The following is a 21,098-nucleotide window of genomic DNA, read 5'->3' on the forward strand; positions in this document are numbered from 1 at the left end:
TGCGACCCTGTTGACTATTTTGAATGTAACGCTTGATTGTTCGATGATCACGCTTCAGAAGCTTGGCAATTTTAAGAGTGCTGCATCCCTCTGCAAGATATCTCACTATTTTTGACTTTTCAGAGCCTGTCAAGTCCCTCTTCTGACCTATTTTGCCAAAGGAAAGGAAGTTGCCTAATAATTATGCACACCTGATATAGGGTGTTGATGTCATTAGACCACACCCCTTCTCATTACAGAGATGCACATCACCTGATATGCTTAATTGGTAGTAGGCTTTCGAGCCTATACAGCTTGGAGTAAGACAACATGCATAAAGAGGATCATGTGGTCAAAATACTCATTTGCCTAATAATTCTGCACTCCCTATATATATATATATATATATATATATATATATATAAATATATATATATATATATATATAAATATATATATATATATATATATATATATATATATATATATATATATATATATATATATATATATATATATATATATCCCAAACTCACTTCTCCCGGCTATCTATTTATTTCTGGTCACGTATACTGTACATGGGATTGGCTGCAGCAGCAAAGATGTCGGGTTAGGAGGCGCAACTTGGGAACAAAGCGCTCACGTTTGACAGAGCCGTGTCAGGGATTTAAGGAGAGCGTGAGGCGTCAAAAGAGCTTAGGATTGCAAACGCTGTTCAAAGAACCACTGAATCGAACACATTTTTTTTCTCTTGCATATACAAGCGTAAGTTTGTGTCTTCTCACTTGACCTGAATTTTACACCGCAAGAAGCATTTGCACCTGCACTTGCCTAAACAAGTCAATTAAATGTGGCATGAGGGGGGGGGGGCACACTCTTCAATGTGTGTAAATGCATTCAACAAAGGAAACATTAAAGATAATTGCCCAAAGGAAACAATTTAAAATATTTAAATTTCATCTTATTTTGACTAATATACAAGCATTGTTAAGTACAAACTGTCACAAGCCAGAAACGGAGACAGAAGAAGAAGAAGAAGAAGAAGAAGAAGAAGAAGGACCAAGTAGCGTTTGTTTACTCAGTTTTATTGATAAAGAGGGAGATCAGGGCTTGCTTCCACGATCCGATGATCGACGGACACGGATAGCAGGTGGCTGGAACGCAGAAGTGGCACTTCTGTGTTGAGCGAGGATAATCTTAGACTGCAGGGACACTGGTCACTAGCCGGGACGGGAGAGCAAGGGCGGTATCGAGTTCAGAAAAGAGGTCGGCAACAGGTATCAGGCAGGAAACAGGGCAAAACAGGTCGATGGTCGGGATGGCAGATCAGGGCAGAAACGGGTCCAGAAACAGGTCGGCAACAGGTATCAGGCTGGAGAAAACAGGGCAGGAAAATGTCAGAAGTTATGAGCTTGCCGAGCTTGGAGCATAGGTTCGCAAACGGTCTGACGGCTTCCTCTTGGAAACCGGGGGTTTAAAACGAGTCTCTGAACCAATCAGCGCTCAGGGCTGTTTGCGCCAATTGGGCAGTCACAGGTGCCCTGAATCAGCAATTATGACATAAACAGTATACGCAAGCTAGCTATTTTTCTATCTAACCTCTTGGCTACATAGCCACCAGGATATTAGTTACCTACTTCATTTCCTCATGATGAGGTTTTTGAGTTTTTTCCTTGCCCTCATGTAGGAATTAGATCAGGGGATGGGGGAATAATAGTCTGTACAGCCCTTTCATGCTGCTTGTGATTAAGGGCTATACAAATAAAAGTGACTTGACTTGACTGGACCTACTGCTAGTACACTATTATATCGTTGATCAGATTAAAAAGTCTGGGAGTTTTATATTGATTTTGATCTTTTAAATGAAGGTTGTCTTTTTCCCCCAGGAGGCACTAAATAATAGGCCCTTTGACTTATGTATTGTTTTGGCAAGCCTTTGCACAAAACTGAATGTCCGTTTACAAAAATGTTATGCCAGTAATGATGAAGGTTGTATTGTGGAACAGATTGGAAAGGCATGCAGTAACTATATGTGAGGGTTACTTCACAAGATTTTGTTGCTTGCCTAAATCGCAAGACATTGTATGCAACAGGATTCGAACCCGGATCGCAGCAGTGTGGCCGCCGACACTTTAGCATACAGTGGTACACATGACATATGAAAAGGCCTTAGAGTTTGTGACATTATCACACCATTTTTGCCCGCGGTGCCAGAAACACTGATTTGCATAATGCATCCTGATAGGTTAAAGTCTCTCCACTTTTTCACCTGTGCATCAAAAACATTGTGATAGAATAAAATCTATAAAGAAATCTGAAAGTCTTTCAACAAAATACTATACAAGCTCTTTCATATTAAACTGAAAGGTTATTGATGCACAGGTGAAAAAGTGGTGAGACTCTTAAATCAGTAAGCACTATGCAAATCAATGTTTCAGACTGGAAAATAGTGCTATAATGAGATATGTGCTAATGCCTTTTTATTTTTCACCTGTACCACTGGCTGACAAGTGTTAAGTGTTGGTGCCCACCCTGCAGCAATCTGGGTTCAAACCCCGCTGTCAACGATTTTAATCATATATCCTTATCGACTGATTAATCAATGCACTATTACATGCGGCATGTGTGTGAAAAGCCCAATAAATAGAGTAGTTCTTACTGTACTCTCATCTTTCATAGCCTGGTATGTATTTTAAGAAGAATGTCAAAAGACTATTTTTGGGGGTGTGCCTTATAGTCCGAGGTGCCTTATACCGAAAGGGAAAATCCGTTCCACTGTAATGCACATTGTTCAGTTGATCTAAAAACAAATTCTCAATATGATAACTTTTTAAAATTCCACAATAACCTTGCTAAGGGCATCCTGGTGGCCTGGTTGCATGTCAAACGTCTGCAGCGATTCGTGCGTGATGGATCGGGAGTACCTGGAAAGACCACACGTGAGCCACCTCAATAATTGATGGCGCTTCCCGGCCGCCAAGCGGGGCGATTTCTGCCGTCAGTCGTGGCGAGCAAAGTGAAAATGATGTCTATCGACTGAAGCGTGGCCTCCAGGAGAATCCGGTGCTCTCCCAGGGGCTCCCGGCTCACATGAGAAGCGTGCCGTGCAATTGCACGGCACGCCGAGGGCCACTTCAGAGCATGTCAACACCGAGCGAAAGCACTCGGCTATTCTGTCAACAGCATCAAGGCTCTAACTGATGTTCAGTTTGAAGAAGGGCTGCGGCGTATTCATAATTCAAAGGCGCCATATTGCCTAGAAGTAGAGGAGTCCTTCTATTAAATGAAATGACGGGATGTCAACAATGTACTTGGAGTGAAAACTGCAGCCCTTGGTCATTTGCAGCCACTTGTTGTTGGGCAGAAAACTGCTATTGACCGTTTCTTTTTGTGTGAATTAGGGTTGCGATGATTAGCCGAGTCGACAATAAAAATCATTGTTGACTCTTGTCGCCGGACACGTTTTTCCAACACAGTGATGTCATGATTACTGATGTGATCCACGTTTGCCCGCTTATTTGGCGCCAACCACAGCGGGTTCTGATTGGCTCCCTCTCACTATTTGAACCCAGTCCTGTCAGTCCCCTGTTGTCAGTACGTCTGCAAACCTCAGTGTATACTGTACAAGCTTTTTTTGACCCTAACTCCCACCTTTCTCGCTTTTGCTCCTGTCTGTCACCGGCTACGACCTGTTTTGATCCTGACCACGTCTGCTCTCCCGTCCCGGCTTACGACCTCTTTTTGTCCCCGACTTCGTCTACTCTCCCGTTCTGGCTTAGGACTCGTTTCAGAACCCGACCACGCCTTGCTCTTCCAGTCCCGGCTACAAACCAGTTTCTCCGTTCCTGATACCGTCATCGCTCGCTACGGAAGATCCACCTCCGTGTTCGGATAACAATCCGAGTACGAGAACGACTTGCTTCCCGCGTCCAGCGAACACCGGATCGTAGGCGCAGCCCTTCCTCTTTCCTTCAATAAAACTTGTGGTAAACGCTGACAAGTGAGCCATTTCTACATGAATATAATCTCTGTTGAGAGTCGCTCATGCCCAATAGCCAATAGCGTCTCTTTCTCGAGCGGTAACATTAACATACAGGAATGGTGGCGAGTATCTCCAAGTACCTCCACCAACATTTTGAAAATTTAAGAGGATTTTAGCCTGGACATGCTGAATAAAAGGACTACTTGCAAAATTGTGAAGGTTGACCATGTGGCGGTGGATAGGGGACGCACAAACATTTCATGAGTACGTTGACAGGTGAACGAAACGGTCTGTCTCACCTTATTATGTTATTACTATGTTATTACCAGGTTATAATTAGAAATGATTAAAAAAGGCCCAGTGAACCACTTAAACATCATGTCAGTTAGGAATTACATTTTCAAGAAAATCAAATTGACCCATTATACATCATGAAAACCAGTCACGTTGGAGACCACTGGGGTAGTGCAATGAAAAACAAGTGCTGGAGTGTCAGGACCATAATGGAAACAGGACCCACTAGTGTGACGTTTACCACAAGTTTCATTAAAAGAGAGAGGAAGGACTGCGCCCACAATCCGGTGTTTGCTGGTCGCGGGAAGCAAGTCGTTCTTGTACTTGGATTGTGATCCGAACACGGAAGTGGATATTCTGTAGCGAGCGATGGCGGTGTCAGGGGCGGAAAACTGGTCGGTAGCTGGGTCTGGGAGAGCCATAGAAGGGGAGAGTAGACATAGTCGGGAACAGAAAGGGGTCGTAAGTCAGGACGGAAGAGCAGACGTGGTCAGGATCGAAACGGGCCGGAGACAAACGGGAGAAAAAAACGGCACAGGTGGGAGTCAGGGTCGAAAAAGGCTTGCCTAGTATTCACTGAGGTTCCCAGACGGACTGAAAAACGGGGGATTGACAGGACTGCGTTCAAATAGTGACAGGATGCCAATCAGAACGCGCGGAGGTTGGCGCCACATGAGCAGGCACAGCTGAGTCACATCAGTAATCATGACATGGAGAGCACAAGGGAAATATATGCATTCATCCATACAGCCATTTTCTGCACCGCTTATCCTCAGTAGGGTCGCGGGGGTGCTGGAGCCCATCCCAGCTATCTTCAGGCAGTGGGCAGAGGACACCCTGAACTGGTTGCCAGCCAGTCCCAGGGCACACAGGGACAGACAATTGGCTTGCTCATTCACACCTAGGAACAATTTGGGCTGGCCATTGAACCTGACATGCATGAAATGTGGGAGAAAACCGGTGTGCCCGGAGGAAGCCAACGCAAGCACGGGGAGAACATGCAAACTCCACACAGGAGGTTCGACCTCATGAGCTTAGAACTGTGCCGTACACGCGCTAATCACTGCGCCGCCGTGCTGCCCTAGGGAAATATAAACTGCAGAAAATCAAAGTGGTTAGTTTGTTAATTAGCCAGTTAAATACAGTAAGTTGTTATTTTGTTAGTTATTGTAATCGTAAAATAATACCGTCTTAACTGCTTGACAGGTTAAGAGCATTTTGTTGTGTCTATACCATGCTACTTCACCATTTTTTCACAATTGCCAAAAATGCACTGATCAGAATTAGAGAACACTTTCAGGTGCCTCCCACTTAATGGTGCTAATCTAGCACATGGTGCTAATTTCTTTGATTATCTGTCAACCCCTAATAGGTTGGCATTGCAACTGCCAGTTTCACTGACTTATCAAGATGGTGGGCCATTCTAAAAATACTTAAAACCGGGAGTTATTCAGATGAAAATGAAAGGGATTACATTTTCAGCCATAAGAGGTCTGTCTAGTTTATCATTTCAAATTTGTGATTTCAACAATATTGACTATTTACAAGACTAAAAACTAATTTAAGTCGCCCAAAAAGATTGGTTGTCCAAGGAAGAAAAATGCAAGAGAGGACAGGTCACTGCGAGGCCTAAAACAATCAAAAAGCTACACTGAGATTTGTTGAAGAGCATGTTGTCTGGACAGAGGAGACCTGATCCAAAGTTCACTTCAGTGATGAATTGTAAATTTAATTTATTTGGGTCTGGTGGGAAGCATTATGTTTGGCGACACATTAAAGAAAGACTAAACCCGAAGTCGGTGAAAGGTGGAGGAGGAAATGTCATGGTTTGGGGTATGTTTTCTGCAGCAGGAGTCTGGCCTCTTGTACAGCTTCATGGTCGAGTGAATGCAAATGTGTATCAGAACCTACTTTAACAGCACATGGTTCCTTACTTGCTTTTATCATCAGCCTTATGAGTTTTCATGCAGGACAATTCTCCATCTCACACAGTAAAATGGGTGAAGAATCTCCTTGAAGGTGAAAATATTGAATTAACGGTATGGCCTGGCAAGAACTCAACCAACTAAAGGACCGCTGGAAAATTCTCGGTGACAAAGTTATGGTCAAGTAAACCCACTACAATCACCGAATTCTGGGGGAGGTTGGAAGAAGAATGCACCAAAATCACACCAGAGCAGTGTGAGAGACTAGTGCTATCCTGTGGCTGCAGATGTACTGAAATAATTCACAGCAGAGACCTGTACAATTCCTACTAATTACTGACTGCCCCCCGCCTCATGCCGAAATCACTGTTGTTCTCTAATTTTGATCAGTGTGTTTTGTGAAATACTTTTAGTCATTTTGTGAAAAAAGGGTTGGAGTGCCATGATGTAGACACAATAAAATGCCATTTAACTGTGGAACAATGAAGACAGTATTATTTCAAAATGATTTAAATTTGTTTAAATTGTTCTATAATTTTGATCTCCAGTGTATATATTAAAAAACAGATTTACCTATTCAGTTAAAACTAAGTTAAACTGTTAAAGTTTTACTTTTTGACCGCTGTAACGCACAATTTAAAGTTTGATTTTTGTTTCTAGAAATCTATTATTACCTCCCCCAGGTCTCTAAAATAACAAATAAATTAATTTTAAAAGTTAAGTTAAAGTGGGCAGTAAACAAACAATTTGAAGCTGTTTTAACTCTCAAGTTAAAAGGATATATATTTAATTCAAGAGTTAGTTAGTTAAAGGTATATATTTAACCCATCAATTGAAATTTTAAAGCTTAACTTTTTGATTGAACTTGTGAGTTCAAGCTAGATTTATGCTTAAAAAAAGCCAGTATTACTAGCCCATTGTTTTAAAAAAACAAATGCATTACCTCAAGAGTTAAGTTACAGTCAGCAGTAACCGAAAGCTTAAAAGTTTGTTTGACACTCAAGTCAAAACAATACCTCATTAGTTAAAGCTGTGATAGGAATGTTGGTGATAAGAATGAGTGGAGAGGTGTTGTACAAGGATAGTGGGATGTTTAGACGCGTTCTGAGGGATGGGCAGGGCACCTGTATGAGGCGGCAGGGGTAAACCAGTGAAAGCTGCCGGGCCCTGCTGTTGAAAAGAAGAGTGTGTTGTGTCACCCTGACCCGAGTGACATGGCCGCTTTCTTGTGTACCGTTTCATCTGGAGGGATGAAAGCATGACTGACTTGTGTGCCAAGGTGCTTAACTTGTTTGGGCATTTGGGTTGGCCATGGTCCACAACATTTTAGGTGTGTTTTTTGTTACTTTTTCCCTTTTTAATTCCTTTTTTGTGTGTGTTTGTCTTGCTGTCGGTCACCCCTCTCGAGGGATATGACCAAGACAGGGGAGGAAGGGGTGAGAGTGATTTAATACTCGTGCTTGTGGTTTTCTGTTAGTGTGGCATGAAAATGGTGAAAGTAAGAAAAGGCCCGCTTCTTGTGGAGCTCAAACCCCAACCCAAACCCCCAAAGATGAAAAATGAAGAGTTTATTTGATTGCGTCGGAAATGAAAAATTCTGGACTGCGCCTTTGAAATTTCAAATATTGACAGCGCTACAACATATTATTTATTATGTCAAGTTTTTTGTCATAAGGATGTTAAAACGTATTCACAAGCTTGGTGCGAAGGATTCTTCCCAAATGTTTCCTTTTATTTGAAGACATTAAGCCACCCCCAGACAATTAACATGTAAGTTAGATGCAAATTGGGAAAAAAGTAATAATAAAAATAAACGTTAAGTACTCTTATCATTAAACAGTTTATTTCAAATAATAAAATGTTTACGGTTCACGGATCCCTTAAACACCTGGGTCATAGCGGCACGACTTTCTGTGGTGTGTCCTGGGCAAGTACAGCCTGGCATTCCTCTCAAAGACTTTTTCTTGGGTAGGGGTTTGCTCCCCCACATACAACAGATAGTAATGGTTTCCATGGTGACAAGTAACAGGAGAAGCCTCGTAATCAAAATCAGATACAGCACCTTCGTCATCTGGTCGCGTTATCCTGCAGCATTGATAGGGAGCAGCGCTTGATAATACTGATACTGGATCCTAAAACACTGGGGGAAACTATTTTGTTCTGAAATTTTGAGTATCACATCAATACAATATGCAATATCCATTCCTTTCCAGGGCCATCACCACCCGAAACAAGCACACAAAACTTTGAAAAAATAATAAATAATAATATAATAATAATAATAAAAATTACACCCCAAAAATACAATAAAACAAGGAAAAAAATGCTTGGACTAAATAGTGTTTGTTCTTATCTACCCAGCCTCGTGAGAGCTGCTACATTGTCCAACAGGTATTTGGTGTTATTTTTTTGTTACCGTGCTGTAGGTTTTAGTTTAGGGGTTGGTTTAATGGCAGTCTGTGCAGACTTTTGACATCATTTGTGATAAAGGGCTGTAGAAATAAACATGACTTGACTATTGCACTTTTTTAATTGCACTATTTCTATGATGCACTATTGTTTTTCACAAACGAACATTGCTGTCAGAACAGGACCCAGATGTGTAACGTTTTTCACACAAGCTTTATTTCACAGTAATGGGCAGTCATGCACGTTAACACAAACGCCAGTGATTCGGCGAAAGCTGGGTGGAAGAAGTAAGGCAGAAGTCTGGCGTGGAACAACAGGAAGGCCGACAAGATCGATACCAGTTACAAGAGCAGATACCGGGCAGGACAGGACAGACAGGATTGATATCAAATACAGAAGACTGGAGACAGATATCAGAGCCTTCAGTCGCACTGCTCCCAAGCTTTGGAGCAATCTACCTCCGGACCTCCAAAACTGCACACCTCTCTCCACTTTTAAGTCCATTCAATTCAATTCATTGCATCATTTGTGGCTTTAATATTTTGTTTAAAACAAACTTTGGGGTGATGAGATTACCTCCTTTGCTTTTGTGACATATTAAAGGCTCAAATGCTCTTTTTCCAATAAAATACCTTATATTTCATTTTTAATTCAAATTATTTATGTAGTTAGAATATACTTAGAAACAAATTTCTAAAGTTACTTTGCACACAGACTGACTTTGGTAAAATTTACAGTTTTTATGTCTGTAGGTCTTAATAACAGCAGCGGTTAACTTCTTGTTTGAGCACTAATAAACGTTGCATCAAACAGATCGTTTAAAATGCACAGTCAATAAATGTTTGATGTTGCCGATTAATTAATTAGATCTACATTATTTCCTAAGGGAGCGATTGCTTTAGGGTTTCAACGCTCGTCATTACCGCATGGCAGCATGGCGTTATAATCATTTTAAAAGCAGCTTTTTTTTTCACGACATGCCATTAGCGCAGGCGCAGGTGAGCGGCATGCTAATTTTTATGTTTAATTGCAATTCGTTGTATAAAAGGCACCCGGAGCGTATTAAAGTGATCATTTGGCTGTCCCGTGCGTCTGCTGAACTGGGACACCGTTAGCTAATTAGCTAAAGTAGCAAAGTCGTAATGACATCATATGTTTAGGATCGCTCACACGGGGATGACATCATTTCCTGTGTAGCTGCTTCAGTCAACTCAAATAACAATGTCTGCTGTCTACATGGCTTGTTCAAATATGACAATCATTAGAACGCTATGGAAAACCAATCTTGCCATATGCAGAAATAAATATATAAATTAATAGATACCAATAAATTGTCAATGCAGTGCAGTATTAAATACCTTTTGACATATTGCCATGGTTCAGGCTTCAAACTCATAGATAAACAACTATTTTCTGTCAGAACCAGAACAGGCAGTAGACCCAAACGCGTAACCTTTCACAAAAAGCTTTATTGGAGAATAGAGGAAGTCAAGCGCAGGGAAACAAACAACAGCAATCTGGTGCTTGCTGGGCAGGAGGAACAGGAAGCCCTCGTGAACGAAGCGTGGTCTGAGATGGGAAGTCGAGCAGCTGAGACGGGAGAACGAACGTGGTCGGAGGAGGGAAGAAAGTCGGGCGTGGTCGGGGATCGGGACAAGTCGGATAACGGGAGATGATTAAGGAAGCCGGGAACGGACGAGCAGAAAACAGGACAGGACGGGACGGACGGCCGCCAGAGTCAAAAAGTGGTTGCCTTGCATGTGCGGAGGTTCGCTGATGGACTGAACAGGAGTGAATGGGAATGATATCTTTAAATAGGGGAGAACTAGTTACTGAAAAAGCGGCAGCAGGGGCTAAACGAGTAAGCGCAGGTGAGAGCAATGGGCAAATCATGACAATAATCTAAGAATCAACTCCACGTGAGACACAATCATGAAAAGAAACCAAATATATTCAAGTTACTAAAGGTTCAACTGGGATTGTTTGTGCACATCGTTTTTCAGGTCTTTCAGCTAATACTCTTTAGGATTGAGATCTTTGGCAACACCTTTATATTTTTTTCCAACCATTGCATTGTAGATGTTGCTTATTGTTCAGGATTGTTGGCCTGGTGAAAGGGGAACCTCTGCCCCGTCTCTTGCAGACTCTAAATGCTATTCTGTTAGAATCGTCCTGTATTTGCCTCCTTCCATCTTCACATCAACTCTAACAATCTCCCGAGTGCCTGTTGAAGAAAAGCAACCCCAAAGCATGATGCTGCCAACACCATGTTAAACAGTGGGGATGATGTTTTAAGGTGATGTGCAGTGTTACGTGTTAGGGTTAGGGTTAGGGTTAGTGTTAGGGTCACATGCTTGAGACGTCATGTAAACAAGCTGTAAAAAAGTAACACTTTGCATTCAGCCGAAAAAGTTCAATTTTGGACGTTATCTGACCTGAACAGAACAGAAAAACATTGTTCCACATATTATTTGTGTCTCCCTTGTGGCTTTTTGAAAATGCCAAACGGGCTTTTATGGTATTCTTTCAGGAAGGGCTTTCTTCATGCTCTTCTTTCATAAAAGGCATTTATCCGGAGTATGATTAATCCTTGTCTAATGAACCGATTTTCCCACCTCAGCTGTGGACGCCTGCAGGGCATCCAATGTGATCATGAGTCTCTTGGTTGCTTCTCTGATTAGTATTGTCCTTGTTTGGGGCGAAGGTTTAGAGGGCCTACCAGGTACTGGTAGGTTTGCAACAGTTTTATGCTCTCTCCATTTTGACATTATCACCTGCACAGTGCTCCAGGAGATGTGTAAATCTTGCAAAATCTTCTTGTATTCTATTCCGGCTTTGAACTTTTCCAAAACTTTAGCCACAACATGCCTAGTGTTTTCTTTGGTCTTCATTATGCTTTCAGTTCATGTGCTTTCAAACTGAGACTTATTGACTCACGGATGCACTTGGTCAGTTTTGGCCAGGTTCACACTGCAGGAAAATCTGATTTTTTTTTGCACAATTGTGATCTCTATCGGATCTGTTAAAGTCCACCTAAATGGCACATTTTTTCACACCAGACCCAGGCCACTTTCATATGTATTCCTAAATCCAATACATATCTGATCTTTTGGATTGCTACTACTACGTGAATGTTCCAGACGCATCCATGCAACCTGCACGTCATCAATAGGCAACAGACGTCACTTTGCACACACACGCTTTTCTGGAGAGACATTACTGCCACTCTCCCTACAGAATCTTTTTATTCTTAATATTCTTTTTATAATGATAAAGTTGTAGATATGCTGCCTCTAATAGCACAATGACTTCAAAATTGCTCGAATTTCGATGAGTACTTCTGCAATTAATGAGTGTATTGCATGTGACGTCACGTGTTCTTTTCTGCGCATGCGGGACACTTGTGCCGTTCACACAGGAGATAGATACAGATAGAATAGATAGAATATCCCTTTATTGTCATTGTTACAAAATGGGTTAACCTATTGTGACAACGAAATTGGGCATGACACTCCAGTATCACACTTTTCACAGTGAGGTAAAAAAGCCAAGAAGATAAAGGAACAGAGAAGATAAGGTCATAAAACAAGGAGGATAATGTTATAGTTATAATTTACACAAGAAATGTCGGCATGTAGGATGTTACATACAGTTGGTATCGTAATACAGTTTGGTATCGTAAGGGTTAGTGCAATTATACATTTGGTGCAAAATTAGTCATCATAGTGCAAAAAAATAGTCAACATATGCATTTGGTGCAAAAAATAGTCATCATAGTGCAAAAAAAATAGTCGAACATTGTGCAAGGTAAGCAGTAAACATAGTGCACTCAACATGTGCAAGAAACATAGACATGTTCGAATGAGGTAGTGTTTTTGCAAGAGTTTTTCAGTTTTTTGTGCGGTGTCTGTTTAGGGTGGTAATGGCTCTGGGGAAGAAACTGTCTCTGAGTTTGTTTGTTTTTGTTTTGTGTGACCTGTAGCGCTTGCCGGAAGGCAGCAGGTCGAAGAGGTGGTGGCCGGGGTGAGAAAAGTCCTTGATGATTTCTGCTCTGCTGAGGTAGCGAGAGCAGGCAATGTCCTCCAGACTGGGCAGAGAGCAACTAATGATTTTCTAGGCTTTTCCTGTCTGCTGCTGTGCACCCAGCATACCACACCGTAATGCAGTACGTTAGAATGCCCTCCACTGTGGCTTTGTAAAAGGACACCTGCAGCTGCTGTTTTAGATGATTTTTCCAGAGCACTCTCAGGAAGTGCAGTCGCTGGGCCTTCGTTACTACCGCTCTGGTGTTTGCAGACCAGGAGAGGTCGTCGGAGATGTGCACACCCAGAAATTTGAAGGGGTGGACTCTTTCTACACAGTCTCCTTTTATGATGAGTGCTGCTGGATTCCTGCCATTCCTTCTGAAGTCCATTATCAGTTCTTTTGTTTCTGTGGTGTTCAGTATGAGGCGGTTTTCCGAACACCATGTTGACAGTGACTCCACCTCATCCCTGTACGCCGCCTCGTCCCCTTCAGAGATGAGGCCGATCAAGGTGGTGTCGTCGGCAAACTTATTGATTGTGTTTGTGGGGTGGGTCGGTGAGCAGTCGGAGGTGTAGAGGGTAAAAAGCAGGGGGCTCAGTGCACAACCTTGGGAGGAGCCAGTGTTCAGTGTTAGGGTGGGAGAGACATGGTTACCGAGTTTCACGGACTGTGGGCGGTTTGAGAGGAAGTCCATTATCCAGTGGCAGATGGAGGGAGAGAGTTCTAGGTGTGTGAGTTTCTCCACCAGGATCTGCGGGATAATGGTGTTGAAGGCTAAGCTGAAGTCCAGAAAGAGCACTCTGAAGTAGCTCCCCCGGTGGACCAGGTGTTTCAGCACAGTGGGAAGTGCTGTGTTTATGGTGTCGTCAGTGCAGTTGTTTGCCTTGTAGGCAAACTGGTGGGGGTCCAGTGTGAGTGGCAGGGAGTTTTTGATGTACTGGGACACTAACCTCTCGAAGCACTTTGTGACCACAGGCGTAAGAGCGACAGGCCTGTAGTCGTTGAAGCTTTCCACTGCTGACTTTTTGGGGATGGGAATGATGGTGGAGGTTTTGAGGATAGGTCAAGTCAAGTCAAGTCATTTTTATTTGTATAGCCCTAAATCACAAAGAGTCTCAAAGGGCTTCACAGATTATTACACTATATTACACAGACAATTTTTCTGAATATTACTATACATTCCCCTGCTCTGGAGCCGACGAGAAGAGTAGGTTATTCGTATGCTATAGAGTAGAAGTGAGTTTCAAGCTTAGATTTAAACATTTTCACTGAGGTTGCAGATCGGATCTCAGGGGGAAGAGCATTCCACAGCACCGGTGCCCGGATGGAGAACGCTCTCGAACCAGCAGAACACTTCTTTGCTCTTGGGATCAGCAGAAGACCGGCACTCTCAGAACGTAGGCTGGGACGGTCGCCTGTGACAGGGACCGGTTGAAGATGGTGGTGAAGACCCCAGCCAGCGGATCGGAACAGTCCCTGAGTACCCTCCCTGGTACTCCATCCGGGCCAGCTGCCTTCCTGGGGATTATAGTTTTCAGCACACGCCTAAATTCATGCTCCTGAAATGTGAGTGTGTTGCTGCTGGTTGTTGGTGGGTGTGATGTGGCTGTTTGTGGCCTTTCAGCATCAAAGCAAAGAACTGATCGGGGCGGCAGTGGCTCAGGAGGTAGAGCACTCGTCTTGGGATCAAGAGATCGCTGTTCGAATCCCCGCTCCTCCGTGTTACATGTCGAAGTGTTCTTGGGTCAGACACTGAACCCCTAATACCCCCAATATGCAGGTTAGCGCCTTACATGGCTGCACGGTCGCTATTGGGAAATGTGAAGCACACTTGATGTGTGGAAGACCCTGCCACATCCTCCAAGGGTCATCTCCAGCGAAGAGGTGCTCGATACTCCTCGTGTAGGCTGCCTTTGCTTTCTTAATGCCTCTCTTCAGGTCAGCTCTGGCCACACTGTAAAGAGCCTTGTCTCCAGACCTGAAGGCGGTGTTGCGGTGCTTGAGGAGGGTGCGCACCTCGCTGGACATCCAGGGTTTTTGGTTTTGGTAGACCTTGATTTTTTTATTTATTGTGACTTCATCCGTGCAGTATCGAATGTAGGATAAAACAGTGTCAGTGAATTTCTGGAGGTCGTGGTGTTCAAATACTTCCAAGCAAGTTTGATGAAAACAGTCCAGCAGCTGAGAGAGGGCTCCCTCAGGCCACGTTTGTGTTGTCCTTGTTACATATACAAGTGAGACCTGGTTAAAATCAAATGAGTTTGTAGTGCGAAATTTTCCTCCGGATGGGGGTGTATGAGGGGGTGAGGGACAGACTTAGGTGATCGGAATTGACTAGGTGGGGGAGGGGGGAAGCTTTATATGATTTTTAATGTTGCTGTATACGCGGTCCAAAGTTTTTACCCCCCTTGTTGCACAGTTCACATGTTAAAAGAATTTTGGAAGTACAGTCCTTAAACATGCCTTATTAAAGTCGCCAGCGATAATGAAAGCTCCATCGGGGTGTGCAAGCTGTTGTTTGTTGATGGCAGCGAGCAGGAGGTTTAGCGCTGTGCTAGCGTTAGCATCCGGAGGGATGTAAACAGCCATCACAATGAGCACAGTTAGCTCTCTCGGTAGATAGAATGGTCTACACGATACTGCTAAAAACTCAATATCGGGAGAGCAGTGTGTATCAATGATTCTGCTGTTATTGCACCACGCGTTATGCACGTAGACGCATAGTCCCCCACCTCTTTTTTTACCGGAGTCTTTGTTGCGGTCGTTTCGGTGTAGCGTGCGTCCTGCTAGCTGGACTGCAGCGTCGGGGATCTGTGGGTCAAGCCAAGACTCCGTGATCAAAAAAATACTGCAATTCCGTACGAAGCTGTTCGCAGCTATTCGCAGCTCAAGTTCACTGACTTTGTGAACGATGGATCTGGCATTGGTCAGGAAAATACTCTGAAGCGCTTGTCGGTGTGGTCGCCTTCTTAGCTTCTCCGCTAGGCCTCCTCGAGAGCCTCGTTTTTGCTTACGTTCCCTCCGCCGTCTCCGTCGCTTGTCGGGCGGGCAGATCACCCAGGGAGATCCCGGTGGTCTTCGTATGTCCTTTGGGATGTTGTTGTTGGTGTTGTAGTCGTGAAATGAGTCGAAGTCTAATCTTAGACCCAGGTTAATAAGTTCCTGGCGATTCAAGGTGATTGTTGCCGAGCAAGTATTTATCAAACAAAAGATGAGAGATAAAAGAACACTAAAAGTAAAAAGATTTCTGGAGAGACATGTGAAGCCGCTGCACTCGCGGGCGCCGCCATCTTGAAAGACCTGATTCAACTCATTTGTCACATACAAGTTGCATATAGTTGGAATTGTGAACAATTTCACAAAAATATCGGAATTCACCCCAAAAATTATCGCAATTGAGCATTAAGCTCTGCAGTGTGAACCTAGCCTTAGTCATTTAAGTCGACAATGGATCACTCAGAAGTCATCAGCGGACTTCTGGAGTCAGTCAAGTAAAGTCAAGTCGTGCTGTGCAGACAATACACATACATCATCATCAACATGAAATAAAGGTAACAAGAGAATGTCTGGTTGACAGCTTCCTGAGGTCGACATCATTCATAAACCATTAAATATAAGTGTGTTTTAAGCCTTCTTTTAAGTTTTTTTTCGTTGTAAATATGATATAAAATGTTGAAATATTTTGGTTTAACTTCACGATTGTGTCTCACATATTGTAATTTTCTTAGAAAATATTGTCAGTGTTTTAGCTTAAAAAATATATATCTGCAGGTATTCAATTATTCATACATTTATTTCTCCAAATCGGTCCTCAATAAGAGCGCATTGTACACAACAATGTCGGTCGCTTTGCTTGCAAAACCCCCTTTAACCTTCACGGTCCGTTTTACATATCAAGCCAATGGATGATTTTCTCGCCCCTCCCTTCCAATCATGCTCATTGTTTGTGCAGGCTGGCTCCGCCCCTTGGACTCAAACGCAAGACGTCATGTAAACAAGCCGTGAAAAAGGGTTATGTTACGCATGACACCACAACTTCATTAAAAACACAGCCGATGCTAAGTAGAGACGTTGCTAATAAAAAAAACGAAAAAAGGGGGAGTGCTGTCGCCTGTGCACAAATACACTTAGTGACACGGAGTTGCTTTATTCATGAGCGCTTTTGATCTGTCCGTTCCATGTGATGATTGCATCAATAAAACATCACAATGGATGACATCATCCCGAAAGCGCTCGTATGCTCTCAATGCTGGGGAGGGATTAAGTAGAAGGAGGTCACATGCTTGAGACCACCTTTGGCCTTGTTTGTGTGACCCTCCTGCAGTTTCATACAATGGGACATTTTTTTTTTCTTTTTACTACCTGCTATTAGTTTAAACAAAGACGCGGTTGCCATATTTGGCGCCCTATGTCATTGCTTGTGTTATTTCACACATTGCACCAGAGTTTGCCTACCGGGAGAAGCAAAATTAGCCAAGAGCCTCATGACGATACTTGTGTACTAAGGAGTTATATTTGTTACATAACATTGTTTTTGCACGCAGTTATCTCAAATAGGTTCAATGTAGTATTTTAGGGAATTTCCATTATGATATGATATGGAGGGCAGCAGGAAATGAGCCTGCCACGCTCCAAAAAACATTAATCAAAAAATTCACAAAGTTCACAATCCTGTTCTCTATCTATCCATCTATCTATCTATCTATCTATCTATCTATCTATCTATCTATCTATCTATCTATCTATCTATCTATCTATCTATCTATCTATCTATCTATCTATCTATCTATCTATCTATCTATCTATCTATCTATCTATCTATCTATCTATCTATCTATCTATCTATCTATCTATCTATCTATCTATCTATCTATCTATCTATCTATCTATCTATCTATCTATCTAGCTATCTAGCTATCTAGCTATCTAGCTATCTAGCTATCTAGCTATCTATCGTCCATCCAGCTCCATCTTCATCTCTACAGACCTCACCTTATTTACCAAAATTTACTTAAACGACTGCAGTCATTTGATTTAATTTCCCTCCTATCACACCTCTCCCTTATCACGATTTACATTTCTAGCCAATTTTGGTGATTTTTAAAAAAGCTGTGACGATATGAAAAAAATAATATCTTTTCCCCCTTGTGTATTGCCAAGGTAATGAAATGAAATGATGAAATGAAATGATTTGCATTTATATAACGCTTTTTAAGTCAAGACTTCCCAGAGCGCTTTACAGTGTACAGTAAATTTCCCAATAGCTGCCGTACAGCCATGTAAGGCGCTAAACTGCTTATTAGATAGATAGATAGATAGATAGATAGATAGATAGATAGATAGATAGATACTTTGTTCATCCCCGAAGGGAAATTCACATTTCCAGCAGCATCCCCGAGCTGAGAACAATCGAGAACAATCGAAAATAACACGGGAGCTGCTGGAGTGGCTGCCATTCGTGACGGCGCCGGAAGAAAAGATTCAATTTGAATCATGTACAAACAAACAAACAATTGAATCATGTACAAACAAACAAACAAACAAAATATTCATGTTTCAATAAGTGGAGTGTTAATAAAATGGGGGGAAAATAATTTCTGATACTGATATAACCAGGTAAAACTAATTTTAAGTTACTGGGGGCATTGGGGTTTCAGTGTCTTACCCAAGGACACTTCGACATGTAACACAGAGCAGCCGGGATTCGAACTGCGATCTCTTGATCCCAAGACGAGCGCTGTACCTCCTGAGCCACTGCCGCCCCAGGCATCGGATTCAAGCCTTTTTCTGTAGATGCAAAAAAATAGAATCAATATTTTCTTACTTCCCCGCCCTTTTGATAAACTTTTCAAACCAATGCGACCCGCCACTCAAAAAGATTGCGCATCCCCGGTCTAAAAACTTAACCCAAGCAGTGGATTAGTCCCTCTTTGACCCAACTGTTTTTAGAGTGCAGGTTACCTTCTAGCTAGTGCCGTTATGATTTAAGTGCGTGTGAATGGGTATGTGTTCCGGGGACGAGTGAGGTGAGGTGAAAGGGACTATTGATGACCATCAAAGAGTGAAAACAACATACTTTTACCCCAACTACCTACGCCCCCCTCAAGAATGAAAAGTCGAATCTATTTTTAGAGGCCAGACTGAAGGTTAACCCACTACCGCCCATCCGCCCGAGGGGTTTTTCTCTTTTTTTCCCGAAGAGGTCTGCAGGTGGCCAGAAGGGGATTTTGGGATGGATGCTTTGAAGCAGCCCCAAAAACCCCAGCCGACCTACTTGGATGCAATCAAAGAGCGACAGGGTCAATATTTGTCCAGGAGACAGACCAGAGGAATGCAGACGGGACAGAAATAGCAACAAAAGTCCCGCTTTTAAGTGGAGGATGTGCGCCCTGACCCCCCCCCCCGTACACACACTCGCACTTTCACTCACATACATAGTTGCTTACTCACACCTTTTCATACAAAAGACACAAACACTTAACTATTTTATGCATTAAAGAGTGAGAGGTGACAGAGCGCGCCTCAACATCAGTGATGTCATCTGAGACCTCGCGCAACCCCTTTGGCCACCTGCACATCCAACAGAGAGCAACTAAGACGAAGGACCGTCAAGGGTCTGTGTTTGGACCTTTATTGTTTTATTGTAAATAAAATGCTTGTATAATGTATCATTAAAATTTGTTGACACTACAATATAAGGCTTGGGTACAATTTTACAGAAATCAACGCAGAAATTATACTAGAACTTAAAGTCAAGGAATGGTTTGATTAAGTCAAGTCATGTTTATTTGTCTAGTCTTTAATCACAATGAGTCTCAACGGGCTGTAAAGACCACCATTACCATATACTCTGATCTGATACCTACACTAGGGCAAGGAAAAACTCAAAAATCTCAGGATGAAAGAAATGAAGAAACCCTGAGAAGGCTGCACTAGATGTTGCAAGGGCATCAGCAGACAATATACACAGACACCTTCAACATGAAATAAAGGTAATAGCAGAATTTTCCCTTGGCATCTCCCTGTCCTAAAATCTTGTGCGATGCAGCAGGTTCTTGATCAGGGGTCAGGAACCTTTTTGACCCAAAGAGCCATAAAAGCAAAACATGTTTTAAAAGTAAATTAAGAGAGCCACAATCATATATTTTTAGACAAAGTTGAAAAAAACTGCCAAACACACTCTCTAGACAAAAGCTAATTCTTCAGCACATTTTATTTCACTGTGTGTCATTTGATGATTTAATCAAATGTATGAAATGATAATAATGCCAAATCCTGTGTCCCAAATTAATGTAAATACAATACAATTTGTCTTCCACCTTCAGTTAAGAGTGTTGAGGCATTTTTCTTCCATTAAATTTGTCCTTCGTAACGGTTTCAAAACAATTTGCATGTCAAGTCAAGTCATTTTTATTTGTATAGCCCTTAATCATAAAGAGTCTCAAAGGGCTGCATGCAAAGTTCTTTTGTAAAAATGTCTCAAATTACTGGAAAGAAGCATATCGTCATATTCACTTTTGGTGTAGACTGCACTGAGTGAGAGAGAGAGAAGGAAGTGCCTTGCGCTGCGTGCAAGGATACGCCCACCTATACTGCTCACCCAATCAAAGTCGTTTGCCAGCTTTTTATTTATCAGTTTAAATTGTTTCTTATCGAACTTCTGCATTAAGTTGCTTCGGCTTTATATGGACCAAAATCGGGATGAAATCACTTGACTTTGGAACGCCACAGAGAGATGTGTAATAGTTACGTTTTATTTTGGAGCCATATATACCCATGAAAAGAGCCATATATGGCTTCCGAGCCATAGGTTCCCTACCCCTGTTCTCGAAGATGGCATACATGAGGTCCAAGTGCCGGTACGATGGCTTAAAATGCTTGCACCGTAATGCTTCTTCCTTAAGGACAAGGATACCATTTTAAGTTAATAAGTATTCATGGACTAACTATAATTACTATCACATCATTCAGATATTTTTAAGGCTGGTAGAGAAGGCCTTGCAGGCCCTTATAGTTCACCACTGATAAAAAGCCACAAAAAAACAAACATTGTCTGCTCGTATTTCGTGTGCCTGATGTCAAAAAGCAAATATGGGAAAATCCAAAGCAATGTAAACCTGTCGGTTGGCTTTGTCTGGAAACAGCAGTTCGTCAACATGTCACGCGCCATGACGACGCAGTAACGCCACGGTGACGAGGAAGTAAACGATTATGTTAAGAGTCTCGCTGACTCATCCAAGGTTTATGACTCGACCTCGTGACGGGCAATTTACAAGCTGCTTCTCTGCAATTATTGCCAGTTATTAAGGTTGATGGTGATGGTTATTGTTAGGTTACAGGTGCTCGCCTCCAAATCCCATTAAGAGATAAAATGGGTGGAAATGCCATCAATCTGTTCCAAGCTCCACAAAATAGCAAGGAATTGGCTCAGGAAAACAGGACTTTACATTCGGTGATGTTCAAAGGGGTCTGTGTCTCGTGAG

At 42.4% G+C, this 21,098-nt stretch overlaps 1 long non-coding RNA gene across 1 annotated transcript; it reads right to left on the reverse strand.

Annotated features, from left to right (window-relative positions):
- Positions 1–1,048: 1,048 nt before the first annotated feature.
- On the reverse strand, positions 1,049–20,714 carry LOC148346633 (uncharacterized). The gene is made up of 4 exons (XR_015848297.1): positions 20,435–20,714; positions 18,281–18,402; positions 2,828–2,903; positions 1,049–1,351 (listed from the first exon to the last, which is right to left on the reverse strand). It is a non-coding gene; the product is annotated as an uncharacterized LOC148346633 (long non-coding RNA).
- Between the last annotated feature and the right edge of the window lie 384 nt (positions 20,715–21,098).

This window comes from Urocampus carinirostris, chromosome 20, assembly GCF_059441175.1.
Source record: "Urocampus carinirostris isolate Australia breed hairy pipefish chromosome 20, RoL_Ucar_1.0, whole genome shotgun sequence".
NCBI classification, from domain to species: Eukaryota; Metazoa; Chordata; class Actinopteri; order Syngnathiformes; family Syngnathidae; genus Urocampus; species Urocampus carinirostris.